This window comes from Nipponia nippon, unplaced genomic scaffold (genome assembly GCF_047370975.1).
Source record: "Nipponia nippon isolate SJK-2023a ecotype South Korea unplaced genomic scaffold, ASM4737097v1 scaffold_2, whole genome shotgun sequence".
In the NCBI taxonomy this organism is placed as follows: Eukaryota; Metazoa; Chordata; class Aves; order Pelecaniformes; family Threskiornithidae; genus Nipponia; species Nipponia nippon.
Genome location: NW_028262336.1, coordinates 84,885,093 through 84,898,932, shown reverse-complemented (window position 1 = coordinate 84,898,932; position 13,840 = coordinate 84,885,093). Strand labels below are relative to the sequence as shown.

The following is a 13,840-nucleotide window of genomic DNA, read 5'->3' as shown; positions in this document are numbered from 1 at the left end:
AATCATTCTGTGGTTCTGTGACGAAAGACAAGGTCTGTGGGGTAATGGGGTGTCAACCAGGTCCCTGATTCTGAATCCTTGTGAGAAGATAAATTTGTGGAAGGAGGGCATCCTGGCTTCAGCTGTGTTCTGCTGGGACTGCTAACCACTTTTAATAATAAATTAATAATATTAATAAATTAATAAAATAAATTAATAATAATAATAAGCTATGGGATTACACCAGTGCTTGATGCATGAACCACAACACAAACTCCCCTGGGGAGCCGTTGTGTCCCTGATCTACTGGACAAGGTGATTTCTTTCCTGTACTGTTTCTGGCTGCATGAATCTTGTGGTCCTTTCTGCACAGTGGTCCAGCTTCAACACGGAGAACAGAAGGCACAATATTCTCTGGCTTTGTTATGGTCTGTTGCGAAGTAGGGGTTTGTTCATTTTGTCTCTGTTCTCTCAGGCTAAGATACTTCACATTATCTTGCTGTGTTATGCTGCATGTGAAGAGTATCTCACTGACTTTTGTGGGATTGATTTGCAGTGTGCTATCAGGTATTATCTGTACCTCCATCATACCTATAGGATAGAGATGTCCCTGATCAATTAAGGTTACACCTTCGTTAGTTAAATTGGACCACAGGCTATTTCCTAGTTGTGAAGACTAGTGGCTTGACCCCACTTTCTCCTTCTCTCTACTTAGTAGTATAGATGTAACCATATGCTACATTTAGGCACATAAACCAAATGTGCCTGTAAGCATTCGCTAGCATGGAGAGGCCTACATCCACAGAGCTGAATTCCCTTAGCCTTCAACAAGTGTGGCTGCACTGTGTCTACGTGGAGTGGTCCCTGACCCATGCTAACATCTAGTAAGCGTCTGGAGGAATCCTGATCTACATGGGCCAAAACTGTAATGGGGATCTACTAATAATTTACACCTACTAAGTATTGTATGGGTTTTAGTCCTATGCTTGGAGGAGACAATGAACACTTCCTCTTCTTTTTGTGCTATTCTGTTAATGTGAAAGTAAGCACGAAACGTGCTGCATATGGGACACGTTCTCAGTGAATTTCCCGTGCAGTTGATCTCTAGTCATGATGCAATCAAGTCCAGGTTATGTAGACAGGAGATCAGGATATCATTCAGGATTTCCATACTGAATCTTGGGTGAATATTCAAAATTCTCTTAAATCTCCTATAATAAAGTTTCCAGGTAGAAAATGAAGCCATGTGGAAGCAACATGGCCAGTGACAATATGTGTATTTTCAGAAATTCTGAGGAACAGTAAAAATCCAGCATACTTCTCTGTTGGCTGCCTGGACCAGGGGAAAGCTGTGTGTAATGTATAGCCTGGGAGGTAACGGTTCTCTGCCTTGGAGTAGGAATGCTGGCTGCTGCCTGTGGACTGCTCTGCGACACAATTGAGAGACCAGATGCCAGTATAGATAGGACATTGCTGCCTCACCAATGTGATGGTAAGAGTGTAGCTTCCCTTGGTTGCAGGGGCTAGGTTTTCCCAGAGGTTTTGCATGGTGTTCTGGAGCAATATGCATACAATGTATGTATTGACTACATTTGGGATTTGGGACTGAAAATACCCATTGTGTCATACTGTCAAATTAAGTTAATTATTCTATTTAAAAGAGCCCAAAGAACCAGTGTACCAACACAGCATAATGCTCTCCACAGTTCTTGTTAAAGTTTAAAAAATGTTAAAGAAGTTTACTTAAAGAAAAAGAGCATATATGTGCAATTCTAGGTTTGAAATTTAAGACATGCTTTATTGTTTATTTTGGTTTAGAGTTGGAAAAAGAGAATATATGGTACTGGAAATTAAATTGAATTTAAATATTTTTCTAGAGGCCCAAAATATTAAAACCCCCAGACAAATTTTAGAAAATCTTCTAAGGAGAACAAATAGACATGAGTACAAAGACAGAAATCCCAGAGTTGCAAGGCAATCTTTCACATGAAATTCAGGTAGAGTCGGTCTTATTTACAGTTTGTTTGAAGAAAAGTAAAAGACTTTGTCCATCAGCAATCTAAGATTTGTGAGTATCCATGTCAATGTTAACACTCGTGTCTTTTCTGTCCACGCCACACTAAAAATCTGAATTCAGAACTAATTTCTAGCCTGCCTCACAAGTTGCAGCTTATTGAATTTCTGCTCTTATTCATACATAACAAGAAATACAAATAGCAATCTGAAATAATTTGATTTCTGAGTTAAATACTCCTGATGGCTGACTTGCAATGACCTTACCCTCCTAGTTCTAAATAAAGACTTGAATAGATACCATTTAGTCACAGGAAACAAACCCAGCTTTTTCATGATGACTTTTGTAATGTGTTGATGAGGCATTCTCTTTCTGGTGAAGAAAGATAGATTTCATTGGGCTTTTTTCTTTATATTCAGGGGTTTGCATAATTTAGCAAGAAAAGGAAATCACGAATGCACTCAATGCTCGTGCTAGCTGGTGACTGCTTCATGTCAAATGCAGACTTTGGAGTAGGAATGAGAATCCAGCTTCCCACATTTGTGAGTGAGTACCCTAATTGCTGGACAAGAGTAATCAGATTTCTGCTTGTTCTCCAGACTAATCAATCTTGGCTGCATTCTTAATTTTTTTTATAGTGGCACAGATGAACAGCAGGGATGGATAATCATTGCTTCTTGATACCAGCAGCCTGCAGTCTGATGTCTGGTACACTTTTTAGAGGTGAGAAAAGGCAAACTGACATTTGAAAACAGTTCTCCCCCCTTTTTAGAAGGTATTGTATCTGTTGAGTTACTGTATGAAGGGCTGGAAAGGAATAAGTCAGTGAATAACCTTTTTTGAATAGTAAATACCCTTTTTTTGCATAGCAAATGCCTCGGATTTGAATATTAGAAGGAAAATGGTCGACTGCTGTATTCTTCATGGAGTTTATGCCTTAGAAGTGTGTTATGTGTGCACAGAGTCTACCTGCCAGACTGGGCTTTTTGCTAAAATAGGCATAACTTAAAATCCCACTTATGTATAAACATGAGACGTGCTGAGCTGCTCAGCTGTGCCAAAATGGTAGCAGTCATCTTGTGCGTGCTTAGAAGCAGACTATCACAGGAAGTTCACTGGTGCAGATGTAGGACTGTATCCAAAATGGCACTACAAATATAGACTTGTTAGGTTGGTCAATAAGCGGCGGGGGCAGATCTGTGTGAGATGACCCAGAGACCTCAGGGAGGTTTCTCACCACCCATCACACTGAGCACATCAACTGTGGCACATAAAAAGAGACACTGGAGAGAGCAGGCAGAGTGTAGGACATCTCAAATTATTCTAGTCACCTGCGTTCAGGCAACTGAAACCCACCACTTGGGCTTTAGCATGGCTGATACCTGATTAGAGTACCCATTAATGTATCATCTATTTTGTTCCTGATTTGTAGCGTAGTTCAAAGTACTAAGTTATGCTATGTGTACAAAAACATGGATCTAGATTTGGCTCTTAGTCCTTGGTCTTGTAAGGTATTTTCATGGCTTATTAAGACGAATGGTTTAAAAAACCATGATTTTAATCCAATTATTCCCATGTCTAAAATGATTCATGTTCTCAAGGTTTCCTACAACAAAACATAGGCCTAGTCTGACTTGTTCTTCCTCTTTCAATTTTTCTTTTAAGTATCCTAGATGATGGTTGACACTAGAACCAGGAATCCAGACACATTGACATCAAAAGCAATTGTAATATGTATGTGGCAACAAGGGTGGGGGGCAGAGTGGAAGGAAGAGGAGCACTTTGAAGATGTCATGATAACTCGGGCATGTTTAGATTCAGTAAGTAGGTGTGCCTTTTTCTGTATCCTGCTCATCTGCAGACTAGGATGTTTGAAGAGAGGGAAAAATGAAATGTTATTTCCAGTAAAGGGGAGGAGACTTAACAATGATAAAATCATTATGGAAAAACAAACAGTGGAGAGAACATTAGAATTTTTAGCCAGGGAATAACTGAAAAAAAGTGTATGCATTTGAAATAAAGAGGAAAATTGCTGCATTTAACTATTTTCCAAAGCACTGATGTTTATAATTTATTTGTGGATGAATTTTATAAAAGATGTTACAATAAATGCAAGGCTGGAACTGAATAATATTTTCCCCTATCAGTTTGGTTATTTGACAGAAATGTGACTGAAATTAACTGGAAATTTAACTTATATTTGCAAATACAAAGTCTGGTTGGTTGTTTAGCTGGTAACAGATAGATCAGGACCCTGGCCATCTCATGAGATTTTGGCAGAGGTATCTCACAGGGCCCATGCACCGAGGTGGCCCCTGGTGTATCACAGTACCAAACCCAGGGGGATCAGTGAATAAGTCTCCCTCAACCTTTGCCTGTCATGACAGCCCTCACAGTTCTAATAAACTGAGACCCAGACCATTCGTGGAGAAGGCGCACCAACAAGGGTTTGATAATGACTCTATGTCATGTCTGGTAAGGGCATGGGAGAAGCCGTTTCCCAAATGTATCTCAACCACAAAACTGGCAGTGATGGTCAATAGGACACACCACTTAGTGACACATTTTTAGTGATAGGGCAATAGCACATTAAAGGAAGGCCAGGAACTATGATTTTGCACAATGACAAGGCCCACCTATAACTGTGGAGAGTTTCTTCCAGCTCTACTGTTCTTCAAATGTTCCAAGCCTGCTGGCAGGGTGAGGACAACCAGAGGTTGCCACAATCACTGCTGGAGAAGTTGTGCACTTAGCTCCAGCAGTATGGATATCCATGAGGAAGGGATACAACTGGTTCAAGACCAGTTAGTAACTATAAGAGTAATTTTTAGTTTGTAGATGTTTTCTGGGTTTTATCTACACAAAAAGAAAGGGAAAAGCAATTCGACTTTTTTTCTGAAAGTTGAGGGCTTATCCCATAATCCAGATCATGAAGCTGTAACTTTAATATATTACCCTTGTCTGAGACCATCTCAATTCCTGCCACTCATCTGGCCTAAGATACATGTTTGGAATTATTCTCATAACCTTTTGTTCTCCCAGGTGAATTAATATTGAAGTATTTAATAGAAAATGAAACATTCAAAAAGAGACATTGAGAGAAGGTGTCAGAATACCCCAGGTATCTAGAGGTACATAAGGTATTTAAAATATCAAAACGGATTTAAAATTATTTGTTCAACTATTGCACATATATATATGTATATAAATTTGTGTGTTGGGGGTGGTGGTTCTGGGATATAACTTGAAAAATGTTCACTTTGGTTGGTGCCAGATAAACCTTCCCTAATTGTGCTCTAAGTATTGCCAATTTGAGCTTGGGCTGAAGACATACATTCACTGAGTTTCAGTGGTTTGTTTCCCTCCAGCTGTTTGTTACCACCTTTATGCCATTTACTGCCCTATATCCAGCCAGTAAAGGGATTTGTGAGTAATCCCTAACTCATTTCAGGAAAAATTACTTGGACGGATTTCTTTAGTTTAAGCAGTTTACCTGGTTTGCTTTGTCTGAAGTGGATTAGGAAACACAACTATAAACTGTTCTTCTAGCAGAATTGTAGAAATGCTAAAATCTTCGGCAGTGCCTTCCGTAGCAAGCCCTCACTCAAAGGCGCAGGGCAGGGCAGTGATCTCCAGGGACAACTCCTCAAAGCACAGGAGGACCATTCGGATGTGCAGGAAACTGCAGGTGTGGCAGGCGGCCAGCTTGGCTGAACAAGGAACTCCTGGCTGAGCTCAAACACAAAATGGAAATACACAGAAAGTGGAAGCAGGGATGGACTAAGGAGAAGTATTGAAAGCATTGCTTGAGCTTGAAGGGTTGAAGTTAGGAAAGTCAAAGCCTGGCTGGAGTTTAAACTGATAAGTGGTGGGAAAGGCAACAAGAAGAACTTCTATAATTACATTTGGAACAAAAGGAAGACCAAGGAAAATACAGATCTGCTGTTCAGTGGGGTGGATGACTTGATGATGAAGGATGTAGAAAAGACAAATTGACTCAGTGCCTGTTTTGCCTTCTTTCTTACTCTCAAGGTCTGCTTTCAGGCTTCCCGAATCTCTGTGGCAGAGTCTGGGGGAGAGAAGTGTTACCCATGGTAGAGGGTGCTGGAATTAAGAGACCAATTAAGCAAATTGGGCATATAGAAGACCATGGGACTGAACAGAATGTATCGAAGATTGCCAAGGGAGCTGATTTATATAATTGTGATGCTCCTCAGCATCATCTTTGAAAGGTGGTAGAGAGTGCAGGTTACCCTTTACCAAGGGTAAATCATGACTGACCAAGTCTGATTGCCTTCTATGATAAAATGACTGGCTGTGTGGACAAAGGGAGAGCAGTGGGTGTCTGTGAGTCCTGAAAAAGAAGGGATCTCTGGAGGTACTGGCATGTAGACAAGAGGCATTAAAAAGGCAAAAGAAATATTTATCATATAATTTTTCTAAAACCTATTAATGTTTTTTTAAATACATGAAATTATTTTCTTGACATATTTCATGTATCAGAAAAGATGAGGGACTTTAGTTTGCTAAATTTATTATTTGGAGATGAGTAAATGGTTATGTTTCAGTTTGTTCTCCATTTTTCTTATCAGCTAATTGCTAAATCATCCTATTAGTTAGTAACAGTTATAGGTATTCTGTTCTAAGGATCTCAGGTTTCTGTATATGCACATCCTTTTTTTTCCAAAATAAAACATTCCAGGTTTAACAAAAGCTGTAGTTTTAGGACTTTAACTGCTGAAGCTGCAAATTCAAGGCATACCTCAGTATAGACAGAGATGTGAGAAGGAAAATGCAGGTACGTTTCAGAAAATATTACATTTTAAAATCATAGTGCAGAGTCTGATTGTAGTTTTGTCATTTCTGAATGATTTTAAACTTACACCCATGTAAAAAAAACCCAACATATTTTGGCCCTATAAATAAGGCTATTGTATTTTTTGTTCCTCTTCAATGTAAAATTCAACCTCCACATGAAAGCTCAGGTGCAGGGTTAGGCAAGATGTTGGCAGACTGGGGGAATGTGAGCTAAGGCTCACAGCTCTGTTGATAGTAAGCAAATCATTCATCTACCTATAGAGCAGCTGTAAGACTGCATGAGTGATATTCCTTGAACGAAATACGAACATCTACATCTGAGCTATTCCCCTTAAACTCCCTTCACTGCTAAAGTATAAACTTTATTGTTGGAGAATAGTAGTCTCTCTCTGGTGTTCTAATACAGACCCCCAAAATACGTAAAATGGACCTCAGTCTGAGGGTGGCTCTTTTTGTCCACTGACTAAAAAGCAAACCTAGTATGACTATCCAAAATGTAGGTATCTGCACTGCAGACATCTACAGTTAGTGGAGATGAATTCCACCTGGTACATCTGGCCTCTGTCACCATGCCGGTCTGCCATGAAGCCAGTGCTGAGAAAACAAGTTGGCATGAAAGGCTAACTGGAAGAACACCAGTGTCATACATCAAAAGGACAACTGGGATTTGTAACCCTTGGAATTGCGTTTGCAGAGGTGCTACAGGAAACATACGTGCTGGCAGCCTAGATATGTGGAGCCAAGAAAAAGAATGGAATGATATTGAACCCTTTCCTGGGATCAGACAGCAAGGTGAGTTGTAGACTTCAGATATGCACACTAAAAGCCCCTTCTTACCACAACCAGAATAAAACCAAAACCAATACTATATGAGAGATTTTTCTTTCTTTTTTTGTTGCTTCTTCTCATTTCCTCAAAGCAGGCAATAAATCTAAATAATAAAGTTGCCATTTTTTTCTTACATAGGTGAAAGTAGTATGTTTTAAGTACACACAAGTAGTACATTTTATTTAAAAGACTACCAAGGACCACAACTACCTTTTAATAGAAATAAAAATTGTTTTCATGTCTGACACTGGTCTTGTGTACGGTGTTACGAAGATGTAACTGTTGAATGCCATGGATTTGTGAGTTTAATGCCTCAGTCTTAGCACAACATTCCTGTATGTCTTTGTCTGCTTACATGATGGTAGTACTATAGTGTGGTGATGGGGATGTTTTCACTGCTTTCTGTACAAAGAAATGGTAAGTAGATCCTTTTGATTTTCTTTGCTCCCATTAAAGCTGTGCTGGTCCATTGCCAGATGGTTGAAGTGGCAGGATGCCTGATTCATCTGAGAGTGACAGCCTTTGCCATTTAGTCTGCATCTCTCAGTTCTATGCACATTACTCTACCTTATCATTCAATATGATATGCATATACAGTTAGAAGAAATTATATGAAAAGATATATGAATGATAACTAGGACCTGCTTAGAAATATTTTACTAGATGTTGAAACAGCTACAGTTCTCCAAAGAAGACAGAGGGTTGTATCTAAAAAAAAAGAAGCAGTCTGGATGTAAGAGAAATCAGGGCAGAACAAATAATAAAAAAGAAGACAAATTTATGAGTGATATCAGTGAACAGCATAGAAGCCAGCAAATAAAGAAAATTAATGAAAGATTAAGGAATGGAAGAGGAAGCCTATAACTGTCTGGGTTAAAGTATTTTCTAAGTAGATCCAAAGAAAACCAATACTAACAATAATAATGGCTAGATGACCCTAACAGAATTGCAATGGCTGACACAGAAAAGGCAGAAACATTCCATAAGTGTTTCAGTTACATTTTATGGACTGGGGAGAAAAATGAATGATGTCTTCCTGTTGGGTGGTGAGGATTTAATATCCTCCAGTGGTGCTAAGGATAGCTAGCAGGTGCAAGACGTTGCATGATTTTAAGTCAGCAGTTCCAATAATCTTGCAGCCAAACCCTTGTCAAGATTAGTGTTGAGATTAGCATAAAGAGCCTCTGGTGTTGATTTTCAAGAAGCCTTGGAATTTCCGGAGGACTGGAGAGAAACTAACACTGTGCCATTATTTTAAAACAGAAAATGGATAAAAAAACAGACCCAGATAATACAGGCCTGGCAGCCAGACCACAATATTAGGCCAAATAATGGATGAATTTGCACACACTGATTAATAAATATTAAGAAAGTTTAATACCATTAATTTCAACCAATGAAATAAAGAGAAAAAGATCTTTGCAAAGTTACTGAATATTTTGAATGAAGATCCAACTTCGGTTGGAGAACTGAGAAACTTCTGGTAGAGGTTTGACTTGGCACTGCCTGACATCGTCATTAACACACTACAGGAAAGCAGGTCAACATAGCACACATTGATGAAAAACTGTTTATCTCCATATGTAATTGTAAATAGGAGTGTATCTGTGTCTTGTTTGATTAGCTATGTTTTCCATGAGATGCCAGAGGGACTATTTTTGGCTCTGTGTAATTGAGCATTTTTACCAATGACTGGGGAAAGGGAGATAACATTTTGTCTGACAAAATTTGGTGATGACACAAAGATAACAGGAGTGAAAAACTAAGAGATGGATCAGTGATAAAGAGTGCCCAGGTACACTGGGTAAGCAAGAACAGACAAACAAATGACATTTCTGTACAGCCAAATAGAGGATCTAACATCTAGTAACAAAAATGTAAGCCATAGAAACAGGAGAGAGGACTTTCCTGTGAAGTAATAATTCTGAAGAGGGCATGTTATAACCCTTTATCAAGACCACATGGACAAAAAAAGGTCTGTGTTATCTTTAGGTGTATCCACTGGACAGGAGTGGAAGGTTAAGTCATTGCTGCATTTGGCAGAGAAGCAATTGCTACTGGAATAGCGTGTCCAGTTCTAGTGCTCAGAATTCATGATGGATGTGAATAAATTGGAGAGGGGTCAAAGAAAAGCCATGGGAATATTAAAGACCTGGAAAGTCTCCAGGAGTTCAATCCACTTAGTTTATCGACGTGATGACTCAAGGATAACTGGTCACGGTACACAAAAGCAGGACAAATAGCAAAGGGCTGTTCAGTCCAGCAGTCAAGGGCTGTTCAGTCCAGCAGTCAGACGTCTGACAAGCTCCTCTGTCAAAAAGGTGAAACTAAAAAGTAAAAAAAAAAAAAAAAAAAAAATTAAGCACTTTCTTTTTCTTAACAATCCATGAAATTAGTGGCTAAATTCACTCACCGAAGAAGTGTGGCATCACCGGCAGTTTTTAAATCTAGATTGGACATTTCTCTTAAGACAAGTTTTAATTTTCAAGGGGACTACTTATCCCGAAGCAGAAATAACCCTGTGAAACTTCTGTGGACTCTGTCACTGATGGGATCAGACTAGATAAGGATATTTGAGCCCTTCTGCCCTTTATCTCTGACTGTATGGATATGTCCATTCTTCACTGTGCTCTGAGAGCGCTGGTATCTGTATCTGTATGGCACGACATAAGAATGATGCTACCGTAGATCTAATAAGCAGTACAGCAGTGTTGTTTTGGTGATGAGCTCAGGCTAATTAACCATGTCATGCACAAGGGCCAGTCAATCATCTGTGGTAACGTGACTATGCTGCTTCCCTTTGTGGAGCTGGCTCTATACAAACCAGGGTTGTGCAGCTGTCTGATGTATGTACAGTTCAACATAGACCCTAAGCAAGTATGTTTTCATGTACTAAAAAAGTGGTTGCAATAAAGTGCTTCTCCCTTTAACGAAGGTAAAGTCATTACTGTAAGTTGCATTGTGGAATTTTAAACTGTTTTACGTATCTGGACACCAGTGATAGCTGAGACATTACAGGGTGTCTGGTTCCCTTAACATACTAGCCACACTATGACACACTATTTCTGGGTTTCTTGGCTGTTTTTTGGCTCTGGTGTGTGTGATGTTCCTACTTGTATCATTTAATGAGAAACATTGAACAGAGAACTTATTGTGATGTCATTTATACTGAAAAGAGGAAATAGATGACAAGAAAATGGATAACTCTTCTGTGAAAAACTGTGAAATAACAAAAAATCTAATGGAAACTTTTTCACAGTTGTTTGTAGTTGTTTATCATCTCAGTCAGTAGGTGAGTCATTGCACCAGAACCGCTCTCACTCTTTATTTACTCCAAATAAATATTTGCAATGTGTAAGTAATTATTTGCATTACTGGATCTCATCCCTGGAATGTTCCAGACACATTCTCTGATTCTGTGATACCTGTGTGGGCTAGGGGTATATATTAGATATTCTGCCTTAAACAAGGGTTTCCTAGATATTATAGTCACTTGGTACTTTACAACATCTTTCTAAAAAGCTTTCCCCAAATAAACAACCCTAATACATAAATATGCAATGAAAACTCAGAATGAAAATTACTGCTCTCTCACTAAATGCAAGTATGGAAACACTTTAATAATCTGAAAAATAAAAAGGAATTACACAAAAATTAGAGAGAAGGCTGAGGATGGGTATAAAACCAGTGAAAGCACGTGCAGATTAAATCAAGATGGGCTAAGGGGGTAATCTGTATCTAAATTTTAGGTGCCTCATGAATCAGTCTTCCTAAAGTGCTTCTGTCTCTGTCTACAGCAGTTTGATTCAGAGCAGTATGGTGGGCTTTGAAATAAACCCCTTGATTTTCTTCACTTGCTGGGATTTAGTTTGGTTCTCAATCAATTTCAGCGGTTTCAAAGTAGATTAGTTTTGGAAGAAACTAAATCCATCTCCATTTGAAGTGTCCTCCAACATCTGACGGGGATATTAGTGTGTGAACCTATGGAGTCCACACCATCACGTAGCGCCCAGTGCGTATCTAACAGATATGTGGCAGTTGAACGCCACTGAGAAACCCTGGGGCACCCCAAAGTGGTTCTTGTGCTATATTAAGGGCCATGTGCCATGACCTCAAGGGCTGCTGTGCCTTTTAAAGCCTGAGGACCATGAGCTGCAGGATGTAATCTACATAGCAACTAGCTGCATCAGAAATGGTTCTCTCTCTCTTTTTTATTCAATAGTCTTTCTGTTATAGTTTCAGCAACTGAGCGAGCTGCCCATGTGGCAGCCCTGAGAATAGATTTCCAAGGTTTTTATACTAAAACCTTGTTATGTGACCCTTCCCCTCCCTGAACATAGCTCCTTTGAATGCTATTCAGTTCAGCACTCCGGTCCCTTGCACACAAAAAAGAAGCTGTTTCCTCAGGCCTGGAATCTCCAGTCAACTGTGCTCAAAGCAGTAGACGTGACAAGGACAGCAGTTCTGCTTGTCTTCTGCTTCAGAGAAAGGAAGATCCCAGAGGACGGCTCTTTGAAAGAGGTGTCCTGCTGGCTTAGCCACTGCAGCCCTAAGATTAAGTTTCCATTCCTCTCCTATTGTGTCTCACAATCCATGTTGTCCAAACTCAGAGTGGGAAGGTAGTTTCAGAAGAAGGCACCACAGTATCACTTGGAAACAGCATGAACAGGAACACAAAGAAGGCTCTGTGCAAGCAACCCTGTATATGCAATGGTGTTTGAGGCAACAACGTGTTTGATTTACATGAGACAGAAATAAGGATTGACTAGCTTAGGGGTTAGATTTCGATTTTTCTGAGACTTTTGACCTTGTCTCACATGATGTCCTCATGAACACCCTGAAGAAGATTTATCTAAAAAGTAATCATTGTAAAGTTATTCTAAACTCACATGGTTTTAAAACCACCCTTAATAGGAGCTCTCTCTGTCAAGTTGGTAGGTCATTCCAAGTAGGACCTTGCATCTGTGGACATGGTTTTCTTCAGTACTTTTATAGTTGACTTGGATTGATTATAGATAGTGTACACTGAATGAATTGCATATGAAATGGAATATGGAAGCATGCTGGAAGATAGTATTAGAATTCGAAATTGTCTTGATGAATCAGAGACCAGTAAGGTGGTCTGCAGTCAACAGCGTGAAACTTTGTAAAGGCTAGCATACACTGCAGGAAAGATCGGGGGGGTGATAACAGATCAATGCGTAAAGGTTATTTAATGCTTTTACCATTGTAAAATGAGAAAAATCTCATTCTGGGACATATTGAAAGGAAAGTCACATGTACGATAAATATTTTGTAGAATTCCAGTGTGAGATAACTTTGATTTTAATATCTTTCAAATATTGTGTAGTAGTTTGTCAGTGTCTATTGTGTGCCTGTTACAGCAAAATAAGTCACAGCCTTAAGTACTTACATTGCAGTTGCAGCTGCAAATCTATAATCCTGTATTACATAGAAGTCTCATGTTGTTTTTAATGTGGTGTATATTTTAAGGAATAATTTTAAAAGCATATTGGTATAAATGAGGTGAAGGAACTGACATGCCTTGTGAGGTAGGGAGCCTTGAAGAGAAAATTCTCAATTGAAGTGGACGACGTGTTCCCTCCTCTTGTTTAATTACTATTAAGGAATGCATCTGCTTATCTTCATTAACTGTACTTGACATCTGTATATATATGATGTGTGTTTCACAACTTCCTTCCTGCTTTTGAAGAAGCCCAGCAAAATCAAAGCTTTCTGAACAACAGAATTACTACTTCAAGGTCACTCTAAATGCATACAATTGTTAATGGGACAAAACGGAGGAAAGTGTATACATTATCACTAGTGTCACCTTACAAATTAGATATTCTTTTGCTTCTTACACTCTAAAAGATGCACTAGGCTCATCTTATTTAATCAGGTTATTGAAAATAATTATTCAGAAAAAGAAAATCTTGGGAGATCATGGCTTTGTATTTACTATATGATGAGTTAATGCAATGAGAGACATGATCATAACTTAATCCCTGTTGAAGGATATAAAAGCGTAGACAAATCCCAGATATGCTAGAGTCTACGGAAAGAAGACATGCAGACTTTGAATATTTATTTTAAACTAAAAAGTAAACATACCTACCTAGTATTATTAGCACTATACCTGACATGCGTTTGCCTAAAATAAAATAAAATAAAATTAAATTAAATTAAATTAAATTAAAT

At 38.9% G+C, this 13,840-nt stretch overlaps 1 protein-coding gene across 2 annotated transcripts in view; it reads right to left on the bottom strand.

Annotated features, from left to right (window-relative positions):
• Positions 1-1,787: 1,787 nt before the first annotated feature.
• The window catches only part of EDNRB (endothelin receptor type B), a 35,736-nt gene continuing 23,683 nt past the window's right edge, over positions 1,788-13,840 (bottom strand). The window contains exons 9-10 of one of the 2 annotated variants that reach the window (XR_015704705.1): positions 13,758-13,793; positions 1,788-9,966 (exon numbers count right to left, since the gene is read on the bottom strand). The gene's annotated coding sequence lies outside the window, so the exon portion shown is untranslated. The remainder of the gene's footprint in view (positions 9,967-13,757; positions 13,794-13,840) is intronic. The other variant, XM_087757396.1, reaches the window with a different exon arrangement.